At 44.2% G+C, this 24293-nt stretch overlaps 1 long non-coding RNA gene across 5 annotated transcripts in view; it reads right to left on the minus strand.

The window, feature by feature from the left end:
* Positions 1-24293, minus strand: part of LOC142313308 (uncharacterized) — a 138171-nt gene that overhangs the window by 15832 nt on the left and 98046 nt on the right. The gene's annotated exons all lie outside the window — the stretch shown is intronic.

Here is a 24293-nt window from a genome sequence, read left to right on the forward strand (position 1 = left end):
CCGTTGCTTCTCTGGCTCAAAGTCCACTTAGCTGTGTGTGTGTCTGGGATTGGCTGACATGCTGGCCCGCCCCACAAGACGCGCGCACTTAGGGAAGGAAGACAAGAAAAAAAAAAAAAAAAATGGCGATCGCCATTATAGAAACAGCAGTGATCTGAAGGCGCTGTTCACGCACACTATACACTGAAATGTGATAATAGTTTGATTCACAGAGTGACTTACACTATTACAGCAGAAACCAAGCTATGATTTAGCTGTTTTTTGGCTGCTAGAACCGTTCTCGAACGTTTCTAGAACTACCGAGCTTTTGCAAAAAGCTCGAGTTCTAGTTCGATCTAGAACATGCCCCAAAATCACTCGAGCCGCGAACTGGAGAACCACGAACCACGAACCGCGCTCAACTCTACTATAGACGTCAGACATGAGGAATGAGCGCTCTGTAACCTATGAAGTGTACGTGCTGGAATGCTTTTCACCTTGAAGATGTAAATAGCCCTATTAACACTCTGGTCACATTTAAGTGTCAACTGAGTGTCCTTCAATACCTTGTCATACAACATTGAGACCACCTCTTCTATGCTAAAGAAGTAAATCAAGTACTGTCAGCTAGACTCAGGCACGCAATGCATAACACCTGCAATATCAAATGGAGAACACTAATAATTAGAAACCTAAAATAAAAAAAAAATTATTATTACTATATGGGATCAAAGATAAAAAAAAATATTTCCCATCACTCAAGAAAAAAGTAATTTCTCACTTTCTTTTATAGCTCCTTAAGGACCGAGCCACTTTGTGCGTTAATGACCAAGCCTCATTTCTCAATTCTGACCAGTGTCACTTTATGAGGTTATAACTCTGGAACGCTTCAACATATCCCAGTGATTCTGGGACTGTAATTTTGTGACATGTTGTACTTCATGATAATGATATATTTTGTTCGATATTATTGGCAGTTATTTATAAAAAGATCGATAATTTGGCGGAAAATTTAAAAATTTCCCAATTTTCAAATTGTGAAGTCTTATGCCCTTAAACCAGATAGTTATACCACACAAAATAGTTAATAAATACCATTTCCCATATGTCTACTTTGCAACAACATCATTTTTGAAACATTTTTTTTGTTAGTAAGTTAGAAGGTTAAAAATGTTCTCAACAAAATTTATAAAATCTATTTTTTTAAGGAACCCCATCACATTTGAAATGATTTTGAAGGGCTTATGAGACAGAAAATTTCCAAAACTTACACCATTCTAAAAATTGCACCCCTCAAACTGCTCAAAACTACTTTTAAGAAGTTTGTTAACCCATTAGGTGCATCACATGAATTAAAGCAATATTTAAGGAAACAATGAACATTTTACTTTTTCACACAAAAGTGTTGCTTTAGCCCAAAATTTTTAATTTTCACAAGGGTAACAAGAGAAAAATAGACCATAAAGTTTGATGTTCAATTTCTCCTGGATACAATTATACCCCATATATGATGGAAAACTTTTGTTTGGGTGCACATCAGGGCATAGAAGGGAAGGAGCACCATTTAACTTTTGAGGTGTAAACTTAGCTGGAATAGGTAGTGGATGCCATGTCACTTTTGGAAAGCCCATGATGTGCCTAAACAGTTTAAACACCCTAAAAGTGACCCCATTTTGGAAACTACACCCCTTGAATTTATCTAGAGCTGGGATGAGCATCTTGAACCCACTAGTGTTTCAAAGAAATTTAAAACATTTGACTGTGTAAAGTAAAAATTACATTCCCCCCAAATGTTTTATTTTCACAAGGGTATCAAGAGAAAAAAGGATCCCATAATATGTTGTGCAATTTCTCCTGAGTTCAGGGATACTCCATATTTGATCAGGAACTTGTTTGGGCGCACAGCAGGACTCAGAAGGGAAGGAGCGCCATTTGATTTTGGAGTGCAAAATTGTCTGGAATAGATTGTGAACGCCCTGTCACGTTTGCAGAGCCACCAAGCTTCCAAAACAGCAGAAACCCACCAAAACTGACCCCATTTTTTAAACTAAACCCCTCAAGGAATCTAGGGGTATGGTAAGCATTTTGAACCCATTGGTGCTTCACATAATTTTATAATATTGAGCTGTGAAAATGAAATATCACTTTTTTTTCAACAAAAATGAAGCTGAAGGCTGAAGGGTAACAGGCTGAAGGATAACAGGAGATATCGGACCATAAAATTTGTTACATAATTTCTGCGTATGGTAATACCCCATATGTGGTTGGAAACTACTTTTCATGCACAGTGCAAAGCTCAGAAAGGAAGAAGCGCCATATCGGAGTGCAGATTTGGCTTGAATGTTTTGTGGGTGCCGTGTCACATTAGCAGAGCCTCTGAGGTGTTAGGACAGCCGAACACCTCCCATATGTGACTTAATTATAGAAACTACACCTCTTAATAAAATCATCTAGGGGTGCAGTGAGCATATTGACACTATACAGTGTGTTCACCCATATTCTGTCCACCACCATTAACTTGAGAATGACAACAGCTATAGGCATAGGAGTGGTGTCTAGGCATAGTAAAGTAGCTATGCGCTACGCAATGAAACCACCTATAGCGCCACCTGGTGGAAAACAAGTTAGCATTTTTATCTAGAAAACGGAACAAGATAGAGCAAAAAAGTGAATTAAAAAATTGTAGGGCATCATCAATTCAATACGAATCGACACCCTGCATACAGAAATGCTGTGATATGAAACCCATGACCCCCCCAAAACATTGAATGCTGGTCACGCATATGGCGCTCATTTAGTTTTGTTGCTCAAAGTGGCCACCATCAGCTGCAATGCACATCTGGACTCTGCACCGCATACTGTATCTTGCTGCAAATTGTGCAATATGATAGGTGACACGTTTGCACAAGCATCTGTAATACGTTGTTGTAGGTCCTGCAATGTTGGTGGAGGGGGTCGCATAAACCTGCTGTTTGATGGGGCCGTACAGAAAGAAGTCTAATGGGGTCAGGTCAGGTGAGCGTGGAGGCCACTCCACACAGCCACCATACCCAATGACTTGTAGGAAGGTCTCCATGAGAAATACCAGCAATTGGAGAAACGGACACTAGAGGACCGTTCCTGTACCTCCTCTAGATATGGAACAATTGGCAGCAATAATAGAGGAAATTATAATACATAACTTTTAATCAATAAATCTTAAAAAATTGCGCAGTGATGCAATCATTAAAAATTGTGCAAACCAAGAAACCAACATTCAAGTCCAAAAAGGACCAACCATGAACAAACCTATGTCAAAAAACACCACTCTTATTGAAGATGGTGTATATAATTATTTGTCAGAAAAGGTTCGAAAAATTCAATAATGGCACGTTAGTGCCATATAGTTATAACATGCATTGATTTGAATAATAGGCAAAAAAATCCCAGTCTTAAGAATTTAAAGCTAGGTGCGTTCTAGTGAGAACAGAGACCTCTATTGATAACGTATTGATACAATATATAAAGTTAGTGCTTCTTCAATGAAACAAGACATATGTCCATATATATTGTCCTGATTCTGGTGACCATAATCCGAGAAACAAACCAAAATCATAGTGGTGTTATTTGGAACAAAAATATGGGTATGGTCATAACGACAATATATATGGCTTAATTTTGCCTAATAATAATCCATAACAAATCAATGCTGTAGTACAATGTGCAATCACACAATTGACAATAAAGGGTTTACTCTCACCCATATGTCCAGGTCAGTTTTCGGATGGGGTCAGAGGCATGGATGGATTAGATGACTGTCCGTAGCCGGGCGTAGAGCTCTTTCCCTGGAATGGACTGACTCCTCAAACCCCTGCTGCACATTTTTTATTTATGGCAAAGCTTTGCCAGAGGTTTATAAGTAAAAGAAAAAATAAAACAACAGAAACACATTTTTGTGAATTTTTCCAGGCTTTTGGTACGTTTTTGAGTCCTTTGGCTTTTTTTGTTGTCATACGCAGCATATTCTAGGCGTGACATTTCTTATTGTATAATGAACACAGGTAATTTAAAAAAAAAAAATACGGAAAATTGTGTGAAAATCAGGGCGTTTTTGTAATCCAGAAAAATGATTATAGCCTCAAAACCTTCTTTTTTCCCGTAAGCATCACATCCCACGACAGTATTTAAATGGAAGAATGAGAATCATCCGGGTGAAATTTATAAGTTGTTGAGAATTAAATCTGCACATCATTGTGAAGTCCAATACCCCTCTCTAGCATAGATCACAGAGAATAAAATATGGGCTTTGTCCACACATTGCACGTCTCCCGCCCGCAGGGAGGGCTGATAGAAGAGATTCACTAATTGGAAAATGATGAGATTTCACAGTGTGCAAACCCAGCCCTGCCAAGTACCGCCAAGCCCGGCCAAGTGACTGCAAAGTGGACAGTTGTATGGTTTAACCCACGAATTGCATGAGATGGAGTAGATATCGGTTACTTTAGATTTTGTCAATGAACTGGGCCATTTTTAAGAAAATAAAATGTGTCACTAACGTGTAACGGGAGAGGTGAGAAGCTGCTCCTGCAGCTGTTATGGTTGGGTTTAATGGCATTGTTGAAAAGATGGAAATAGGATTATCAACATGGGAGATAGCAGTCGGCCTGTGAACCATACTTCAAGATCTGCCAGCAAATCCTTCTTGCTGTGTGCCCGTACTCACAGGCCCGAAATCTTTCCAGAGGCAATAATTAATATGAACGCTGTGCATTGACCTTGGGTTTTTGTGTGGCCATATTTCGTCTTCTTAGCATGTGTTTAACTATGAAGCCATAAAGAAGCGATGATTCTTAAATGTAATGTCTTCTGTCTCTAGAATACTAAAGCCAAAAGATTCAACTTAAATTGATGGAGCTGAGCTGCAATACCAGGCACATCCTATAGGCAGGAGTGGCGCTGTTTCACCTATTTTTCTAATCCTACACAATATCTTTCAGGCTTCCTTCACTTATGAGTTGACTTATTTGTCAGGGGTTTTTTGTTTTTTTCTTAAAGAGGTGGTTCACTACTCTACAATAGTGGCCACATCTCTGTAAAACTGATAGAGAAAATTTTTCTAAATACCTTGTTCAGCCAATTCTGCCTATGAGCGGCGAAATTGCGGTCCGCTTATCCCAATGAAGTGACCCTTGGGCTCCACGACCTCTGAGATTTGGTGATGTTAAGTTAACTTCCAGTTGACCCGACATCATCACGGCCAGCCCCAGTCATTCTGAGTATATAGGTAAGGATGGTTGACCTCGGGGAGATCAACATCCAACACCGTGGAGACACCATCACATGTTTCTCAACGCTGGCAGTAAACTAGCCAGGTCTTCCACCGCCTATACCGAAACATGGTATCCATCCACAGACAGCTGTTTCGGGGTATTTGCCCCTCATCAGTGGTGGATGGATACCATGTTTTGGTATAGGCGGTTTCTTTGACTGGAGACTGCCCTACCCGTGGTTGTTCCTTCCCGGTGAAAGACCTGGCTAGTTTCCTGCCAGCATTGAGAAACATGTGATGGTGTCTCCGCGGCATTCTTGTTTTCCAGTCATTTTGAGTGACTGGGCTGTGGGCGAAGTTTCACCGCTCATCACAGGCCAGCATCACTTCTGCTGCGCTCTGCAGTGAAGGAGAGAGCAGGGAGATGCTGCGCTGTGACGCTGGGCTGTGTTGAGCAGTGAAACGCCGCAGACAGCCCAGTCATTCAAGGAGATTGGGGCCGTAAGTTGACCTGACATCACTGGATCTCAGAGGTCACGGAGCCCAGGGGTTACTTCAGTGGGAAGAGCGAACTGCCATAGCGCCGCTCAGAGGCAGACTTGGCTGAACATGGTATTTGAAAAATAACCTTCCCTATCAGTTTTGCAGAGATGTGGCCACTAATGCGGAGTAGTGAACCACCCCTTTAAGTGCTTGTATAATGGTTGTCTCAGTGGTTAACACTGCAGTCTTGCAGTGCTGGGGCCTAGGGTTAAAATTTCACTAAGGACAACATCTGCAAGGAGGTTGTATTTTCTCTCTATGTTTGTGTTGGTTTTCTCCGGTTTCCTCCCACACTCCAAAGACATACTAATAGGGAAGTTACATTGTGAGTCCCAATGGGGACAGTGATGAGATGTGTTACGGGGGGACCGGCAGATTAGGACCAGGGGTATATATCCCAATCGCCAGTCGGGGCCCACCGTGCTCCAGATGGTAATGGAGCTGCTGGCACCCTGTGGGTTAGGCGGAGACTATAGAGCTGGATGGCTCTGAGATAACTCAAGGAACCGGTCACGTGTGTAGGGACACATCAGACCGGACGACAACCCAGTTAGCGTTTCGGTGGAGCGGACGCTACTCCGACCACGTGTGTAACAACACGTCAGGCCGGATGGTAACCAGTTAGCGTTGACCGAGAAGACCGCTGCGAAAGCGCCCTGTCGGCCACATGTGTAAGACACGTCAGGCCGAGCGGTCCTCCGATTAGCGTTTCTGGCCACCACTCGACTGGCCACGTGTGTAAAGGACACGTCAGACCAGGTAGTCACACCAGTAGCATTTGACTGGGAAGCCAAGGAGGATAATAGGGTTCACACACCCAATCCAGGAACACCCTGTTAACTTCACAGGGGTTCTGGGGTGCGCTGTCCGTGCGCGTAGAGGGCACAACCGGACAGGTGGCGCAGCAGGTACACTGTCCGTGTGCGTAGAGGGCACTCTCAGACAGGTGACGCAACAGGTATTCTGTTCGTGTGCATAGGAGGCACAACTGAACAGGTGACGGAGCAGCCGCAGCCCAGTTAACGCCACTGGACTGCTCTAGCACAACAGGATCGGTAGCAAGGAAGCACGGCGCCTGACCCTCATGTGCTGAGCCACGAATCTTGGCATGACAGGCACCGTTCGCCTAGCCCTACCTACCGCTTCCAACAAGGCTTATGCCACCATGAACTCTAAATGAAGACTGCGCACCTGCATGTTGTCTCCAGCCCTTTTTATAACCTGGGTCTGCCCCAAACCCAGGGTGGAACCACCAAGGTCCAATAGCAGAGTGCAATGTCATCAGTGACGTCACATGCGACCTATCCGGAACCACCACATTATTGATGACCTCATGGCAGCCACGCCCCAAACACTTCACCAGTCATCGTCTGACGACCAATGGTGAGGTGCCAGATCATAGGGGCACCCTCTGCCCTATCAGGGCCTGCCACCTCACAGACATGCTCAGTGTGGTCCTTACCGGACCTAGCCTCTGATGCACTAAGTGCCTGAGCATGCTCAGTAGCCTGAGCAACAGGCTTAGAAAGCAGACTATCAGTTTGAGCATGCTCAGTAGGCACATCCCAGAACTTAGACACAGCACGAAGTCCAAGTACCTGTGCAAAGAGGCTGTTAGGGTTAATTGTGGGAGCATGCTCAGTAGCCTGAACTGAGGACTTAGTCTCAGAAATAACACAATCAGGCTGAGCATGCTCACTAGGCAAAACACCGGGCTTAGACTCTGACTGGGGTAAATCGGCACACGCATGCGCCCTAGCCGCCTCTCCACACTTAGACATGGTGGAAGGAACAGCCAACTGGATGACCCGAGGCACGGCCAAGAACGGCAGCCGGCGCCTGGGCGCAACAGGAACCGCAGCAGGCTGCTTGCAGCTATGGCGGCGCCGGTTTGTAACAAGATGTCTGTAAAGCACTGTGGTATTAATAGCGTTATATAAGAAAGTAAAACAAACAAAAATCTCAAACATTTCTAACTATTTTAGCAAGGATACATACCCTTTTAATGGACCCTGCTAACCCATAAAATACATTTTTTTATTTTGAACATTTTAAGTAATGTATTTAGTAATGTATTTTAAAATAAAATTAGGTACAAAAAATACAAAAGCAATAATGCAAATAAAAATTTGACAAAAAAAACAACATTTTTCAAACAGTTCCTATGTGAGGTGGTTTTTTAAAAAGTATAAAAACATACTATGGGCAATTCTGAATAAATTTAAATACAATTCGTATATAAATGGACAGCATTGGGGTTCAACCGAGGACACACGTGTGTATGTTCTCCTACTTTTCTATTTTTTTTCCACTTACCAAAAAAGATAATTCACGGATATCCATGAATAAGGCATTTTTTGTCGAAACGCGTAGGATTAAGCTCCCTTTATCTGTATCTGCTGGGACAACATGCCGCTGTCTTATACATTTTTAATTTTTTTAAATTAATTTAAACTTTTCCATTTATTTACCTGCCTTCCGATCTTGGGCGTTGGAATTTCTCTTTTCCATTGCTTTCCGACCCGGACCAGGGCGGCTCCATGCGCCAACTGTGAGTTCCTCCAGGTGCCTGCTATAGGGTAAGCTGATCTTTGTATTTTTTGCATGTGTCATTATAGTGCTGTTTGCTTTTACTGTTTAATTGGTAAGAAAAAGCTTGGAAAGGGAAGATGGTCAGAGTTTATGGGAGGATGAAGCTAAATATAGGGAAGTGCAGGAGGATACCCTGTAAGTCCCATTTCACATGCCAGTGATTTTGGTACATATGTGCTAGTCTTTATACAGTTAGGTCCAAAAATATTTGGACAGTGACACAAGTTTTGTTATTTTAGCTGTTTACAAAAACATGTTCAGAAATACAATTATATATATAATATGGGCTGAAAGTGCACACTCCCAGCTGCAATATGAGAGTTTTCACATCCAAATCGGAGAAAGGGTTTAGGAATCATAGCTCTGTAATGCTGTAAAGGCCTGGAAAAGCATTAAGAAGGAGGAAACCCAGCGTTTGGTGATGTCCATGGGTTCCAGACTTAAGGCAGTGATTGCCTCCAAAGGATTCGCAACAAAATATTGAAAATAAAAATATTTTGTTTGGGTTTGGTTTATTTGTCCAATTACTTTTGACCTCCAAAAATGTGGAGTGTTTGTAAAGAAATGTGTACAATTCCTACAATTTCTATCAGATATTTTTGTTCAAACCTTCAAATTAAACGTTACAATCTGCACTTGAATTCTGTTGTAGAGGTTTCATTTCAAATCCAATGTGGTGGCATGCAGAGCCCAACTCGCGAAAATTGTGTCACTGTCCAAATATTTCTGGACCTAACTGTATATATATAATATGGGCTGAAAGTGCACACTCCCAGCTGCAATATGAGAGTTTTCACATGCAAATCGGAGAAAGGGTTTAGGAATCATAGCTCTGTAATGCATAGCCTCCTCTTTTTCAAGGGACCAAAAGTAATTGGACAAGGGACTCTAAGGGCTGCAATTAACTCTGAAGGCGTCTCCCTCGTTAACCTGTAATCAATGAAGTAGTTAAAAGGTCTGGGGTTGATTACAGGTGTGTGGTTTTGCATTTGGAAGCTGTTGCTGTGACCAGACAACATGCGGTCTAAGGAATTCTCAATTGAGGTGAAGCAGAACATCCTGAGGCTGAAAAAAAAGAAAAAAATCCATCAGAGAGATAGCAGACATGCTTGGAGTAGCAAAATCAACAGTCGGGTACATTCTGAGAAAAAAGGAATTGACTGGTGAGCTTGGGAACTCAAAAAGGCCTGGGCGTCCACGGATGACAACAGTGGTGGATGATCGCCGCATACTTTCTTTGGTGAAGAAGAACCCATTAACAACATCAACTGAAGTCCAGAACACTCTCAGTGAAGTAGGTGTATCTGTCTCTAAGTCAACAGTAAAGAGAAGATTCCATGAAAGTAAATACAAAGGGTTCACATCTAGATGCAAACCATTCATCAATTCCAAAAATAGACAGGCCAGAGTTAAATTTGCTGAAAAACACCTCATGATGCCAGCTCAGTTCTGGAAAAGTATTCTATGGACAGATGAGACCAAGATCAACATGTACCAGAATGATGGGAAGAAAAAAGTTTGGAGAAGAAAGGGAACGGCACATGATCCAAGGCACACCACATCCTCTGTAAAACATGGTGGAGGCAACGTGATGGCATGGGCATGCATGGCTTTCAATGGCACTGGGTCACTTGTGTTTATTGATGACATAACAGCAGACAAGAGTAGCCGGATGAATTCTGAAGTGTACCGGGATATACTTTCAGCCCAGATTCAGCCAAATGCTGCAAAGTTGATCGGACGGCGCTTCATAGTACAGATGGACAATGACCCCAAGCATACAGCCAAAGCTACCCAGAAGTTCATGAGTGCAAAAAAGTGGAACATTCTGCAATGGCCAAGTCAATCACCAGATCTTAACCCAATTGAGCATGCATTTCACTTGCTCAAATCCAGACTTAAGACGGAAAGACCCACAAACAAGCAAGACCTGAAGGCTGCGGCTGTAAAGGCCTGGCAAAGCATTAAGAAGGAGGAAACCCAGCGTTTGGTGATGTCCATGGGTTCCAGACTTAAGGCAGCGATTGCCTCCAAAGTATTCGCAACAAAATATTGAAAATAAAAATATTTTGTTTGGGTTTGGTTTATTTGTCCAATTACTTTTGACCTCCTAAAATGTGGAGTGTTTGTAAAGAAATGTGTACAATTCCTACAATTTCTATCAGATATTTTTGTTCAAACCTTCAAATTAAATGTTACAATCTGCACTTGAATTCTGTTGTAGAGGTTTCATTTCAAATCCAATGTGGTGGCATGCAGAGCCCAACTCGTGAACATTGTGTCACTGTCCAAATATTTCTGGACCTAACTGTACATACCAGAATACCGGACATACGCAGACCCATTATAATCATTGGGTCTGCGCACACATCAGTGATTTCTCACTGACAGTGTCTCCGTGCGGTGTACACACATGCTGTGATTGCCGCACAGAGACATGTCAGTTTTTTTCTGGCATCACTGATGTCCCACGGACCACACTATGCGGTGATCCATGAAACACGTACCAAGAAAACACGGACATTTCAAATAAAAAGCATTTTTAACTCACCTTCTCCAGTGTTGTTCTGTCTGGCCTCTGCTGGCTGCTGCTTCAGAGTCGGCTAATTACTGGTATGCATATTCATGTATGCAGGCACAGCCAGACCCGGAAGTAGCTGCAGCGGGGGTGGAAACACAGCAGAGCCAAAGAGTTCAGCACCACGGACAGCAGGAGTGGGGACAGGTGAGTTAATCTCCATGTGCTATCACCGATGACGGATCACGCATCACGGATAGCACTTGGACATCGCATGTGTGCCATGAATCACGGCACACGGAGGGACATATGCGTTTTTAACATGTCAATGAAAAACATCTGTGTTTTTCACTGATGTGTGAAACAGGCCTAAGGCTGTGTGCACTCTTTTTTTTTTTCTTTTTTCTTATGCATTTTTCAGAGCAGATTTGTCACAAAATCTGAAGAGTTTCCTCATGCCAGCAAAGTGAGTGAGAATCCACATGATAGGCCAGCGTGACGTCATTGCTGTCATTCTGGCAGCGGATTGGCTCTGGTGTCCTCCATCTTGGGTGAGGCACAGAGTCTATATAAGACCCTGACGCACGCCGCCCGGCGCTCAGTCCTCTTGGTTCATGCATGAGAGTAGACGCTCTGCGCACGTCCCTCTAGGCATCTCTCGGTCTATGCTAGGTCAGCGCTACCGGCAGGGTAGCGTTCTTGTACCTTACAGCTTCGGCTGTGGTCCGTATCCTTACATCTTAGTGGAGCGGACATAGGCAGGTGCCTGAGACACATGGTCCGGCTGGGCCTTGTGATTCTACTCGTAGGTGGACGTTGCCGCTAGGGTAACATTCCTTATACTGCGTCTGGCAGGTGTTCGTATCCTCGCACACTAGGGGAGCGAACAGAGGTAGGAGCTTTGTGCGGCTTATGCTGCTGTCCGTCTCTTTTGCACCACTAGAAGAGCGGACCTAGGCAGGTGCCATATCTAGTGGTTCGTGTCCTCGCACACTAGTGGAGCGAACGTAGGTAGGAGCTTTGTGCGGCTTACGCTGCTGTCCGTCTTCTGGCACCACTAAAGGAACGGACCTAGGTAGGTGCCAATTCACACTCACTGCTTTTGTCTCTGTGATCATTAACAGAGACCATACCACACACCCTCCGAGTAATGGAGGAATTGCTTTATTTCCTAACTATATACCTTTGTGAGTTTAACAGAGGTATTGCACTCTGCACTTGTGCTACTACTATTTACAGCGGCACACTTATATACTCTTCCTCACTCATTAACCTATCCCTTTTACGTTAATGCTAAATACGGTAGTCGCTGTGACTTTAACAGTACACGCCGTGATTGGCTCTAGTGTCACTGAGACGTATCAGTGTCAGTACTGCTTCCATAGTACAAGATACCCCTTAACCTCTGCCATAGTCTGCAGCAGAGACTTTGCACGGTGGACCCTGACTGTCTGATATCCCTTTGGTTTTTATAATCAAACAGCCCCCGTAACACAAAGAGGTGTGATGTTGCACACTGTAACCTGGGGGTTTCACTTGCTTACAGTGGTGCGAGGTAGCTTAGGCATACACAGGCAACACAGTCTTTCCCAAAAATCCAGCAGTTTATTAATAACCAACATAAACTGCACTTCCAAAAAAAAAACACAAGAAAGCCTCTCCTGGCTTAAAGGAAAAGGTAAAAACTGTCACATACCATGGGCTTCCAGTCCATGTAAATGTCCATAGTGGAGGTATGGCTATCCCCACACTCTGGCTCCTGCCAGCGAACACCACTCACTGTGGCTCCTTCCTGCAGCCTCAGGCACTATCCAGCCAGGCTGCAAACGTTTCCCAGTCTCTGACAGTCTAGAGCAAGTTTCCCTAAGGCCCTGTGCGCACGCTGCGGATTTACCGTGGATTTGCTGCAGAAAATGTGTCTAACATTGCTGCAGTCATTCCCCAGCAAATCCTATGGGTTTTAAAAAATGCTGTGCGCACACTGCGTTTTTATATACCCACGGATTTACCCGCGGATTTTCCGCTGCGGAATTAATGAGCATGTCACTTCTTTTCTGCAGGTACCTGCGGTTTTTGCCATAGATAATGGTAAAAATACGCAGGGACAAACCTGCGGAAAATCTACAGTAAACTGCGGCAAACCCGCAGATGCGGGATTCTTTCAGATGGTCCGTTTTTTCTTAAGAAAAAGTCACTTTCTAGTGCGCACATAGCCTTAGATTGCTCTAGACACTCTGCAGACGCCTGTCTGTCTCAGCATAGTCTGACTTTCCTCAGCTGTCTTCCACCCAGAGACCATGTGACCAAACAAACCGTCTCCTAAATCAGAATGGACATTCATAGGTGGAGGCATGTAATTCTCCAGACCTGTCCATCCCACTCACCATTAAGGCCCTGTGCGCACACTGCATTTTTTACCTGCGTTTTTGCGAAAATGGTTATAACCTTTCTGCAGACATTCCCCAGCAAAACCTATGGAAAAAAAAAATAGCTGTGCGCACACTGCGTTTTTTTTTCTCAAGAAAATTCTTTCTGCAAGATTTCTTGAGAAAAAGAATATGCATGTCACTTCTTTTTTGCAGGTACCTGTGTTTTTTGCCATAGATAATGGTAAAATAACGCAGGAACCATCCTGCGGAAAAAAACACACCAAAAACGCGTCACAAAATGCTCATGCGTGCGTAATTTCTTGAGAAATTTATTGAGAAATTTCTTGTGAAAAATACTTTTTTCTAGTGCGCACAGGGCCTAATTAAGGCTGCTTTCACACATCAGTTTTTTGGCATAAGGCATAATCCGTCGAAAAATGGATTTTTCCCCATAGTCTTGTTATTAGCGCCGGATTGTGCTGCATAGTGTTGCGTTTCATCTGGCGTGCGCCGGATCCGGCAAAAGTTGTCTGTGCGACCGCCGGACAAGACGCACCATGTATGGCCTTTTTCACACATCACTTTTTGCCATCATGCGGAATCCAGTGTTTTTAAAAAAAAAAATGGATCCGACGCTGGATTCGTTTTTCCCTCAAAGTGTTGTTTTTGAGCCAGATTGTGCCGCATCGTCATGCTTTTTGATCCGGCATGCGCCAGATCCGGCGAAATGTGTATGTGTAGCCACCGGAAGGGAAGCAGCATGCAAAAAAACAGATTGCAAAGGATCCGGCGATGTCCGTTTTTTTTACAATAGTAGTCTATAGGTGCGAGATCCGTCACCATCTGTAATAAAAATCCATAAAAAAGAATCAGGCGACGGATCCGTTTTTTGTTTCTGGGCATGCCCAGAACATATGTAAATTCACTTCTGGAAATAAAAAAACTCTCTCGCTGGAAGGGGAAAAGTGAGACTGATCCGTTTTTTTGGCTGATCCGTCACATCAGTTTTGTCACAGTCTGCGATGGATCCGTTACATCAGGCACAATCCGATTCGTGCCTGAAGAAAAAAAAATGTGAAAAAGTAAAGGTTTTTGGTGAAAAACAAAAAGAAACGGACGTCGACGGATCCGGCGCCGTCCAACGTGTTGTATAATGGAAGCCTATGGGCGCCAGATCCGTCGTAATACGACAATAAACGCAATACAGCGACGGCTTGCATTTTTTTAAACTGAGCATGCTCGGTATCACAATGGATCCGTCGAAAAACTGAAGAAACGGATGGGAAAAAACGGATGCGACAGATCCATTTTTTCTATGGATCCGTCGCATCAGTTTTTTCGACGAATTGAGCTTGATGCCAAAAAACTGATGTGTTAAAGCAACCTTAAAGGGAACCTGACCCGAAAATACTATACCAAGTCTTATGGAACTATAAGCCCCATACTAACATTTTCAGTTTAATGTGGGGACCTTCTCCACTGTGACACATAGCGACTATTTACATCATTGGTGGTTGCTACCTCACAAAGGCTACAAAAGACTTGAGAATGGGTATAGGTTCAATTTCCAGCAGGACAACAACCCTAAAAATCCTGCCAGAGTTGCAAAGGATGATGCGTGTGAATGCCCTAGAAGCTGAGAATCTGTGACATCAGACGCCTCCATCCAATCTCACTGATATACAGCTATTTTTCAATGTAGAATTGGCAAAAACTTCAGCCTCTACACGTGAAAAGCTGATAGAGACATCCCCCAAAAGACTTGCAGCAGTAAGTGCAGAGAAAGGTGATCCTACAAATTATTAACCCAGGGCGGCTGAATACAAATGCAGGCTACAATTGTCAGATTTATATTTTTAAAATAGGTAGAAAAAACATGTCATTTCCTCTACACTTCACAGACACTTGCTACTGTGTGTGGATAAATCACATAAAATCACAAGACCAGGCGATTTTCCATTTTTCCATTTTTTTTTTTTTTTTTTTGCTCCCCTTCTTCCGAGAGTCGTAACTTTTTTCTTCCGTCAATCTTGCAGAATGAACTGTGCTTTTAAATGAAGCCATGAGTTTTACCATATAGTGTACTGGAAAACAGCAAAAAAGTTGTGAGCGCACAATAGTTTTTGGGGTACTTTATTCACCGTGTTCACTATATGATAAAACTGATGTGTTGGTGTGATGTCTCAGGTGGGTACGAGTTTGTAGACACCAAACATGTATAGGTTTACTTTTATCTAAGGGGTTAAAAAAATTCACAAGCTTGTCCAAAAAAAGTGGGGCACTTTTTGCGCCATTTTCCGAAACCCATAATGTTCTCATTTTTTGGGATCTATGACTCAGTGATGGTTTATTTTCTGTGTCTCAAGCTCATGTTTTTAATGGTACCATTTTTGCACAGATGCTACGTTTTGATTGCTTGTTATTGCATTTTGCGCAAAATTTTCAGCGACCAAAAAAACGTAATTTTGCCGTTTGGAATTTTTTTTGCCACTACACCGTTTACCGATCAGATTAATTGATTTTATATTTTGTAGATCAGGCGTTTCTGAACGCGGCAATACCAAATATGTGTATATTTTTTATTTTATTAAACCTTTAATTTTCAATGGAACGAATGGGGGGTGATTTGAACTTTTAGGTTTTTTTTGTTTTTTTTTAATTTTTTAAAACTTTTTTACTTTTTTTTTTTTTTAAACTACGTCCCCTAGCGGACTATAGGGATCAGCAGTCTGATTGCTCTTCCATTTCTCCAGATCACAGCTACACAGCTGAGATCTGGAGAAAAGCTGCTTTACTCTCACAAACGGCAGCCTGCCATAAGTGCGAGAAAGTGACTCATGATTGTTACAGGAGTCATCACATGACCCTGTGCTACCATGGCAACACCGAAAGTCACGTGATCACATCACGTGACTTCTGAAGGGGCTGGGTAAATTATGCTTATGACAGCTCCCTGTTACATCTCGGTGTCAGATTTTGGCAGCGAGATGCATGGGGTTAATAGGCGTGGGTGGAACGCTCTTCCACTCGCGCCTGGCAGGCACACATGTCAGCTGTTGAAATCAGCTGAGATGTGCGCAGATCGCCGCTGACTGCCCACGGCAGCCCGCAGGGATTAACCTCACATGATCCATGACGCACCCAGTACGTCATGTGTCGGGAATAGGTTACATTTGTGGGTGTAACGTGAAAAAATGTGGAAAAGTTCAAGGACTATGAATACTTTTCCAATATGTATAGGGTATATCAGAATAGTGAGTACACTCTTCACATTTTTGCAAATATTTAGTTATATCTTTTTATGGAACAACACTGAAGATATGACACTTTGATATAATGTAAAGTAGTCAGTGCACAGCTTCTAAGCAGATCCCATCTTGTTAGAGGAGATCTCATTTATATGTATAAATACATATGTGGTCAATATAAAGGACTGGCACATGACTTATTTCTTCCAAAGACAATACTAAGGACCAGGGGGCACTCACTGCGAGTGGAGGACAAGCGATTCCGACAGCTAAATAGGAAAGGGTTCTTTACAGTTAGAGCGGTCAGACTGTGGAATGCCGACCACAAGAGGTAGTAATGGCAGATACTATAACAGCTTTTAAAAAAGGGCTGGATGATTTCCTCAGTACACAAAACATTGTTGGTTATAAATGACTTAAGGGCGCTTTACACGCTACAATATATCTTACGATGTGTCGGCGGGGTCACGTCGTAAGTGACGCACATACGGCATCGTTAGTGGTGTTGTAGCGTGTGACAGCTACGTGCAATTGCGATTGAACAGTAAAACGTTCATCGCATGCACGTCGTTCAATTCCTAAAAATTGAACGTCAGATTGTTCATCGTACCCGGGTGTAATACTATTGTATGTTCTGAGGATTTCGATAGCGTTAGGGCAATGACAACCAGAGACGAGTTCTTGGTACAGAGATGTTTATAATATGTAACCACGATAGGTACACAAACGGAACAAACACAGTAAAACAATAACACACGAAATACCTTCCCAAATCGGAGCGAAGGGAATTCCCGGGGCCACGCACCGGACTCCCCCAGGGAGACCACCAAGAGCGAACCCCTATACAGGGACTGTCTGGCAATCACCCCGGAAGGCCTAAATGCGCAGCAGCCGGGACACAAGGGGCAAGTGGTAAAGTCCAGAAGTGTCCGTACGGGATGATAGTCCAGAGTGGTTACGAACCGGAAGGAACCGGGCAGAAGTGCTGACCAAAGACGGCAGACGGAGTCCGGGCACAGCTTGATGAAACCGGGTAAGTCCAGAGTCGGTGTCGGTAGTCTTTCAGGAGGATCCAAATGGCAATCAGGTAATAGGAGCAGCAAAGCAGGAGCACACAGCAAGCAGTATACTCAGGCACTGGACTAGGCTTAGAGGCGGCCTTTTAAGCAGCTGGACAGGAAGTAGGGCAACAGAACAGTAAACTCCATGTTAACCGAGGGCAAGCTCTTTCAAAAGAGAACTGGAAATCCCAGAAACCTGACACCGGGGTAGCACACATCGAAGTATGTGACACCCCGGGAACGATGAACACAGCTTACCTGCGTCCCGCCGGCTATGCGGAAGGAAGGAGGTGGGCGAGATGTTTACGTCCCGCTCATCTCCGCCCCTCCGCTTCTATTGGCCGGCTGCCGCGCGACGTCGATGTGACGCCGAACGTCCCTCCCACTCCAGGAAGTGGATGTTCGCCGCCCACATCGAGGTCGTATGGACGGGTAAGTACGTGTGACGGGGGTTAATCGTTTGTGCGACACGTTCAACAAATTGAACGTGCCGCACATACGATGGGGGCGGGTACGATCGCATACAATATCGTATACTGGATCGTATGGTGTAAAGCAGGCTTTACTGACCAAATGTAGAACTGGTGGAGGAAGGTTGAACTAGATGGACCTAGGTCTTTTTTTCAACTTAAGTAACTATGTAACTATGTAACTAAAACCAATATATATATATATATATATATATATATATATATATATATGATAATAAACCTACCTGATCTATTACCACAATACTTTTGATTGATACACTAGCGTTTTTATAAAACATGGTCTTTGAATATTTGTAGATTTTGTCTAGAAAAAGGGAAATTAGGACTGGTCTGTGTAAAGCGCTGTAAAATATGTTGTCACAAAGTAAGCAATGTCACATAAAAAAACTGCCAAAAAATATTACAAATGATTGCTATAATAAATAAGACAGAGGGAGCACTGCCAAGCGTCCATGCTCCTTCTCTGCCCTCATCTCAGTGCTAACATAGCCTTGAGCTTAAGACCTGAATAAGACAGACCAAGTGGTAAAATCAATTATTTAAGATTTGTTTATCTCTATAGACAGACTGATATACAAGTCAGTTGTACCTATCTATGAATAGCGGATGTCTAGAGCAAATTTAGTTTAACATAGTTAAAGGGGTTATCCGGCTTATTTTCATTTTTTTTCATTATTACCCTATTGGGCTACATTGGGGCAGGTAAGTAGATAGAGACCACTTACCTGCCCTGCTGTCAGCCCCTCTACCCCGGCTCAGAGTGGTCATGTGACCGGTCCTGCCGCGATTTTGCTGCTTCCGGTCATTTCATGTCTACATGGGCAGGGCCATGTTGACATGCAAATCTGGAAACAGCATGTCGCTGCCCTGCTGGGCTGTACAGTGCGATGAGCCCCGCCCCCCTTCCCTGCACCCTCCCACACATTCCACCACACCCCTTACTCTCCCCGCAATCTCCCCCTGCACCTGGGGGCGGGGCCTGGTGGCGGCTGCCGTGGTGTCAGCGCCAGCACCGGGCCCCCTGCTCAGGATCGCACATTCAAATATACCGGCATCACAGATCACAGATGCCGGTACATTTGATAAGCACTGATGAGAAGGAGCGTTGCGCTTCTCATCACTGCGCGGCTGTCTGTGCTCTCTTCAGCACAGCGGAGACGTCACTACTGTGCTGATATGTCCAGAGCACAGACAGCGCACGAACATGCAGGAGCGGCGGGGTCCGAGGACGGGTGAGTATGTACTCCCTACCTGTGTTCCCTATGGGGGTAGGGGGGGTCGGTACAGAGCACCGTGTGTGCGTGCAGAGCCTGATGTGTGTATGCGGTGCAGAGCCTGATGTGTGTATGCGGTGCACAGCCCAATGTGTGTATGCGGTGCAGGGCCCGATGTGTGTATGCGGTGCAGAGCCTGATGTGTGTATGCAGTGCAGAGCCCGATGTGTGTATGCGGTGCAGAGCCCGATGTGTGTATGCGGTGCAGAGCCCTATGTGTGTATGCGGTGCAGAGCCTGATGTGGTGGGGGTGCACAGCCCTATGTGTATGCGGTGCAGAGCCTGATGTGTGTATGCGGTGCAGAGCCTGATGTGTGTATTCGGAGCAGAGCCCGATGTGTGTGTGTGTGCGGTGCACAGCCCTATGTGTATGCGGTGCAGAGCCCGATGTGTGTATGCGGTGCAGAGCCGGTTGTGTGTATGCGGTGCAGAGCCTGATGTGTGTATGCGGTGCAGAGCCTGATGTGTGTATGCGGTGCAGAGCCTGATGTGTGTATGCGGTGCAGAGCCTGATGTGTGTATGCGGTGCAGAGCCTGATGTGTGTATGCGGTGCAGAGCCTGATGTGTGTATGCGGTGCAGAGCCCGATGTGTGTATGCGGTGCAGAGCCCGATGTGTGTATGCGGTGCAGAGCCCAATGTGGGGCTGTTATTTGCAATGCTGTAGTGATAACAGGTCAGTGCTGGGGCAGAATATACTGACAGGGAATGTGTGTGCAAGGGGCGGGCAGGGGGCGAGGCTGGACACTGGGGTGGGGCTGGACAGTGAGTCCGGGCGGTGTCAGCTCTGACTGGGAGGTGTGGCACAGGAAGTGGTCAGTTTGCTGGAGCTGAATGTAAACAAAGGGCTGCAGAGAATAAAGGGTGAATTCAAGAGGAACAAAAGTTAGAAAACAAAAAATAACAATGTAGGGGTGATTTATATGACAATACAGCACAGATTAGCTTAAACTCAAAAATTTTTGTTATGTCGGACAACCCCTTTAAGTAAAATTGGCACCCTCATGTTAGAATAACATAATAATAATAATTTAAAAAAAAAGGCGTGCAGTCCCCCCCAATTTTGATTCCCATCCATGATAAAGCCAACAGCTGGGACTGGTATTCTCAGGCTCAGGAGACTCATGGTTATTTGCCCCCCCAGCCTAAAAATAGCAGCCTGCAGCCACCCAGTATTGTCACATCCATTAGCTGTGACAATCCTGGAACTTTACCTGGCCCTAGTGCAGTGGCAATCAGGGTAATAAGGGGTTAATAACAGCATACAGCTGCTAATAAGCCCTAGATTAGTAATGGGAGTGATCTATGAGATCCCCCATCACTAATCTGTAAGTGAAAAGAAATAAACACAAACACCCCAAAAATCTTTTATTTAAAATAAAATATAAAAACTCCCTCTTTCACCAATTTATTCACCCGCAAAATACCCAGGTCCAACATAATCCACACAATATATTTAGTTTCCTTTTTTTTAATTTCCCGAGTTGCTGGATGTGAATCATTAGTTGGAGTTTTTTAAGAATTTCAGGCCTGAGCCAAGCACCCTGAAACTTTTGAAATGTGCAGATCAGGACTTTTACAGACCGGGTCCACCCATCACTCATAGCAATGGGTCATCATGCAATGTTTGTACCAGAGAACAAAAAATTCAACTCACATCCAAACACCCTGTATATTGGGGGAATTTGGGATGAAACGTCACACTGGCATTGACTTACTTTGTTTTTGCTGGGCGGGGGGGTTATGCACATTATGGATCAGATGGAGATAGACTGGCTAACCCTGGCAATTTCCTAGGAACCATTTCCCTTTTTCACAGTAAATTTGAAAATATGTTTCTGGATTATGTGCCAGATTGCAAATATTATCAGCTACTTGCGTCCAACAGAAAGTAAGTTAGTTAAGATAAATGTAATAAGGCTTATATTGGCAAAGTGTTTAGAAAGTAAAGAGTTATTAAAGAGGCTTTATTCACCAACAGGGTTGGAAAGCCATCAATATGAAATTGATTGGGGTCCTACATCCAACACCCCCATTAAATGGAACCAATATCTCCTCATGTTAATAGTCTCAGTAGAAATCAATAAACAATATACGTAGCTGCGGTGTGCCACCCTGTACATCAATTACATCCAGCCCCTTTCCACAGCAGATATCAGCTGGTGAGCTTTCAAAGATAAGTCATAAATATGTTATTCCTAAACAACCCCTTTAAGGAGTCAGAGAGTACTTGATTGAAAATGGTTCTTTGTAACTACAGGAATTTTTTTAATTAATATATTATTGAACAAAGGAGTGTGGGGGAGTCTTCATTCAAAAAACTATTTTTTCCTGTGTGTGTGTGTGGAGGTTTTTTTTTTAACTACATACTTAGTAGGTTAGTAATGAGGGTGTCTGATAGACGTCTCTCCATTACTATCTCCTGGGCTTGATGCGAGCTGTCAATTCACAGCTGACATCAACCCCAAAAGTATTACTTCGATTGCCATCGCACCAGGGCAGTCGGAAGAGCTGGGCAAAATGCCAGAATTGTCATATCTAAAGTATGCGCCAATTCTGGGGTGGCTGTGTCCTGGAATTTTTAGGCTGAGAGGGGTCAAATAACCATGGGCCTTCCCAGCCTGATAATACCAGCATCCAGCTGTCTGCTTTACCATGGCTGGTTATCAAAAATAGGGGGGACCCCACGCCCATTTTTAAATAATTTAAAAATGTTGTGTGATCCTCTCTATTTTTGATAACCAGCCAAGAAAAAGCAGACAGCTGGGGGTTGCAGTCCACAGTTGTCTGCTTTATCTGTGCTGGTTATCAAAAACAGGTGGGACCTCACATCATTTTTTTTCTATTTATTCCCTATCCACATTTATTTGCAGGGAAATTGTCCTGCTCTTACCCCCATTTGCTTCCTTTTGCAGTCCCCTAGCCCTTACTATTACCATTTTACAGCCATTTTAAAGCCACAAAGTTTGACTTATAAGGAGTTTAGGGTCCGTGGTGATGTCCAGGTCTCAAACCAAACTTTTAACTAAAGTCTGTCCGAACCAGGCAAACCCATACCTCCACGATTCCGCTCATCCTTACTCAACCTCTTACCCCCAGTCATTTACCTTTTCTCTGTCCTGTATCCCCTGTGAATGCACTAGCACAGCAATGCAGTGAAGAATAGCAAAATGCTCACAGAAACATATAACTGTGGTGTAAGTATTGTACTCACGTACCATGATGAGGCATGCAGTGCCAGCAGCCTGGGATGCTCCCTTAGCGGTGCTGCCTGGGCTTCAACTATAAGTTTGTTTAGTTTTAATTGGCGAGGGGCCATCACAATTATTGCATCTCTACCACCAATCATAATGGCAATTATATCATACGTGCTGCCGAAGAGTTACTTTCCTCCTCTCTTTCTCTGCAGATTATTGCTCATAGCACAACTTCACCTACCGCTCCCACCTTACCCTAACCTTCCACTCTGGAGATGCTGCTCTGGTGAAAGGTGAGAAGAAGAATAGAGGAAATAATAAATAAAATTCCTACTACATGGCACCATCCCCCACAATCTGCCACTTTTAGCACAGGACCTCTTATGTAAGACGATAAATACGTCCCTGGGTATTTAAAGACTAAAGGCTGCTTTACATGCTTTACATGCAGCGACATCGCTAGCGATGTCGCTCGTGAAAGCACCCGCCCCCGTCGTTTGTGCGTCACAGGCAAATCGTTGCTAGGACGCGTCACACATACTTACCTTCCTAGCAACGTCGCTGTGGCTGGCAAACAACCTCTCTTTTAAGGGGGAGGTTTGTGTGCCGTCACAGCGACGTGATACAGCAGCCCGCCAATAGGCGCGGAGGGGCGGAGACCAGCCACATTAACGACACGCCCACCTCGGTGTTGGCAGGACGCAGGTACGTTGTTGTTCGTCGTTCCCGGGGTGTCACACCTAGCGATGTCTGCTGCCTCAGGAACGACGAACAACCTGCATCCAGCACCAGCAACGATATTTGGGAAATGAACGACGTGTCAACGATCAACGATTAGGTGAGTATTTTTGATCGTTAGCGGTCGCTCATAGGTGTCACACACAACAACGTTGCTAACGAGGCCGGATGTGCGTCACGAATTCCGTGACCCCAACGGTATCTCGTTAGCGATGTTGTTGCGTGTAACAGGGCCTTAACAGTATACTTCTCTACTGTATAGGGTGTTGTATATCTGTGGGGCACCATACTGATGGAAGTCTTTGGGGGAATGTATATCTTTAGGGCACAGTATTTATGACACGGTAACTTTCTAGGGTAAGTATATCCCTCGGGTACCGTATTAGTGACCAAGTATTGGTGGCACTATAACTTTCCCACCCAGGGATATGGGGTACTTGGTCCCGGGAAGTATTGGTCTTGGGGAAATCACGGTGGTGGCCGTTACCCGATTCCGTGCCCTGGGCCCTTTTTGCAATGGGGATATTTACAGGGGAGAATAAGGTCAATGTTCACATGTGACGCCACTTGCGGTGTTGCATCTAAGTGTGGGGAGCCGCTGCTGCAGAGTGTCACTTCTGGGGCTGGTGTTATTTCCAGCTTGGTTGGTAGGACCTGTTTTCAGCTGGATGCATTTCCTTGGATACATATTCAGCTGATATGGATATGTATTGTGGTGCAGAGAGCTACCAGCTCCCTGCACCACAAAAGTTATAAATGCCACTGGCTAGTCAGAGTTTAACAGATGATGTCAGAATGCCTATCATGCGTGGCGCATGGTGTCACTATCATACACCACCTGCCATCCGTGCTGGCTATGGAGCAGGAAGAGGACACTGCTTGCCATGGGAGCATGGACAGTTAGGAATAATATTTTTTTTTCTTATCTTACATTATTAGAGGAACAGGATGGGGAACATTACTATAATACAATGGGACAGGACAAGGGTTATTATTACAGAAAGGAGGCAGCACTAAGGATATTATTACAAGATAG

Source organism: Anomaloglossus baeobatrachus, chromosome 5 (genome assembly GCF_048569485.1).
Source record: "Anomaloglossus baeobatrachus isolate aAnoBae1 chromosome 5, aAnoBae1.hap1, whole genome shotgun sequence".
NCBI classification, from domain to species: domain Eukaryota; kingdom Metazoa; phylum Chordata; class Amphibia; order Anura; family Aromobatidae; genus Anomaloglossus; species Anomaloglossus baeobatrachus.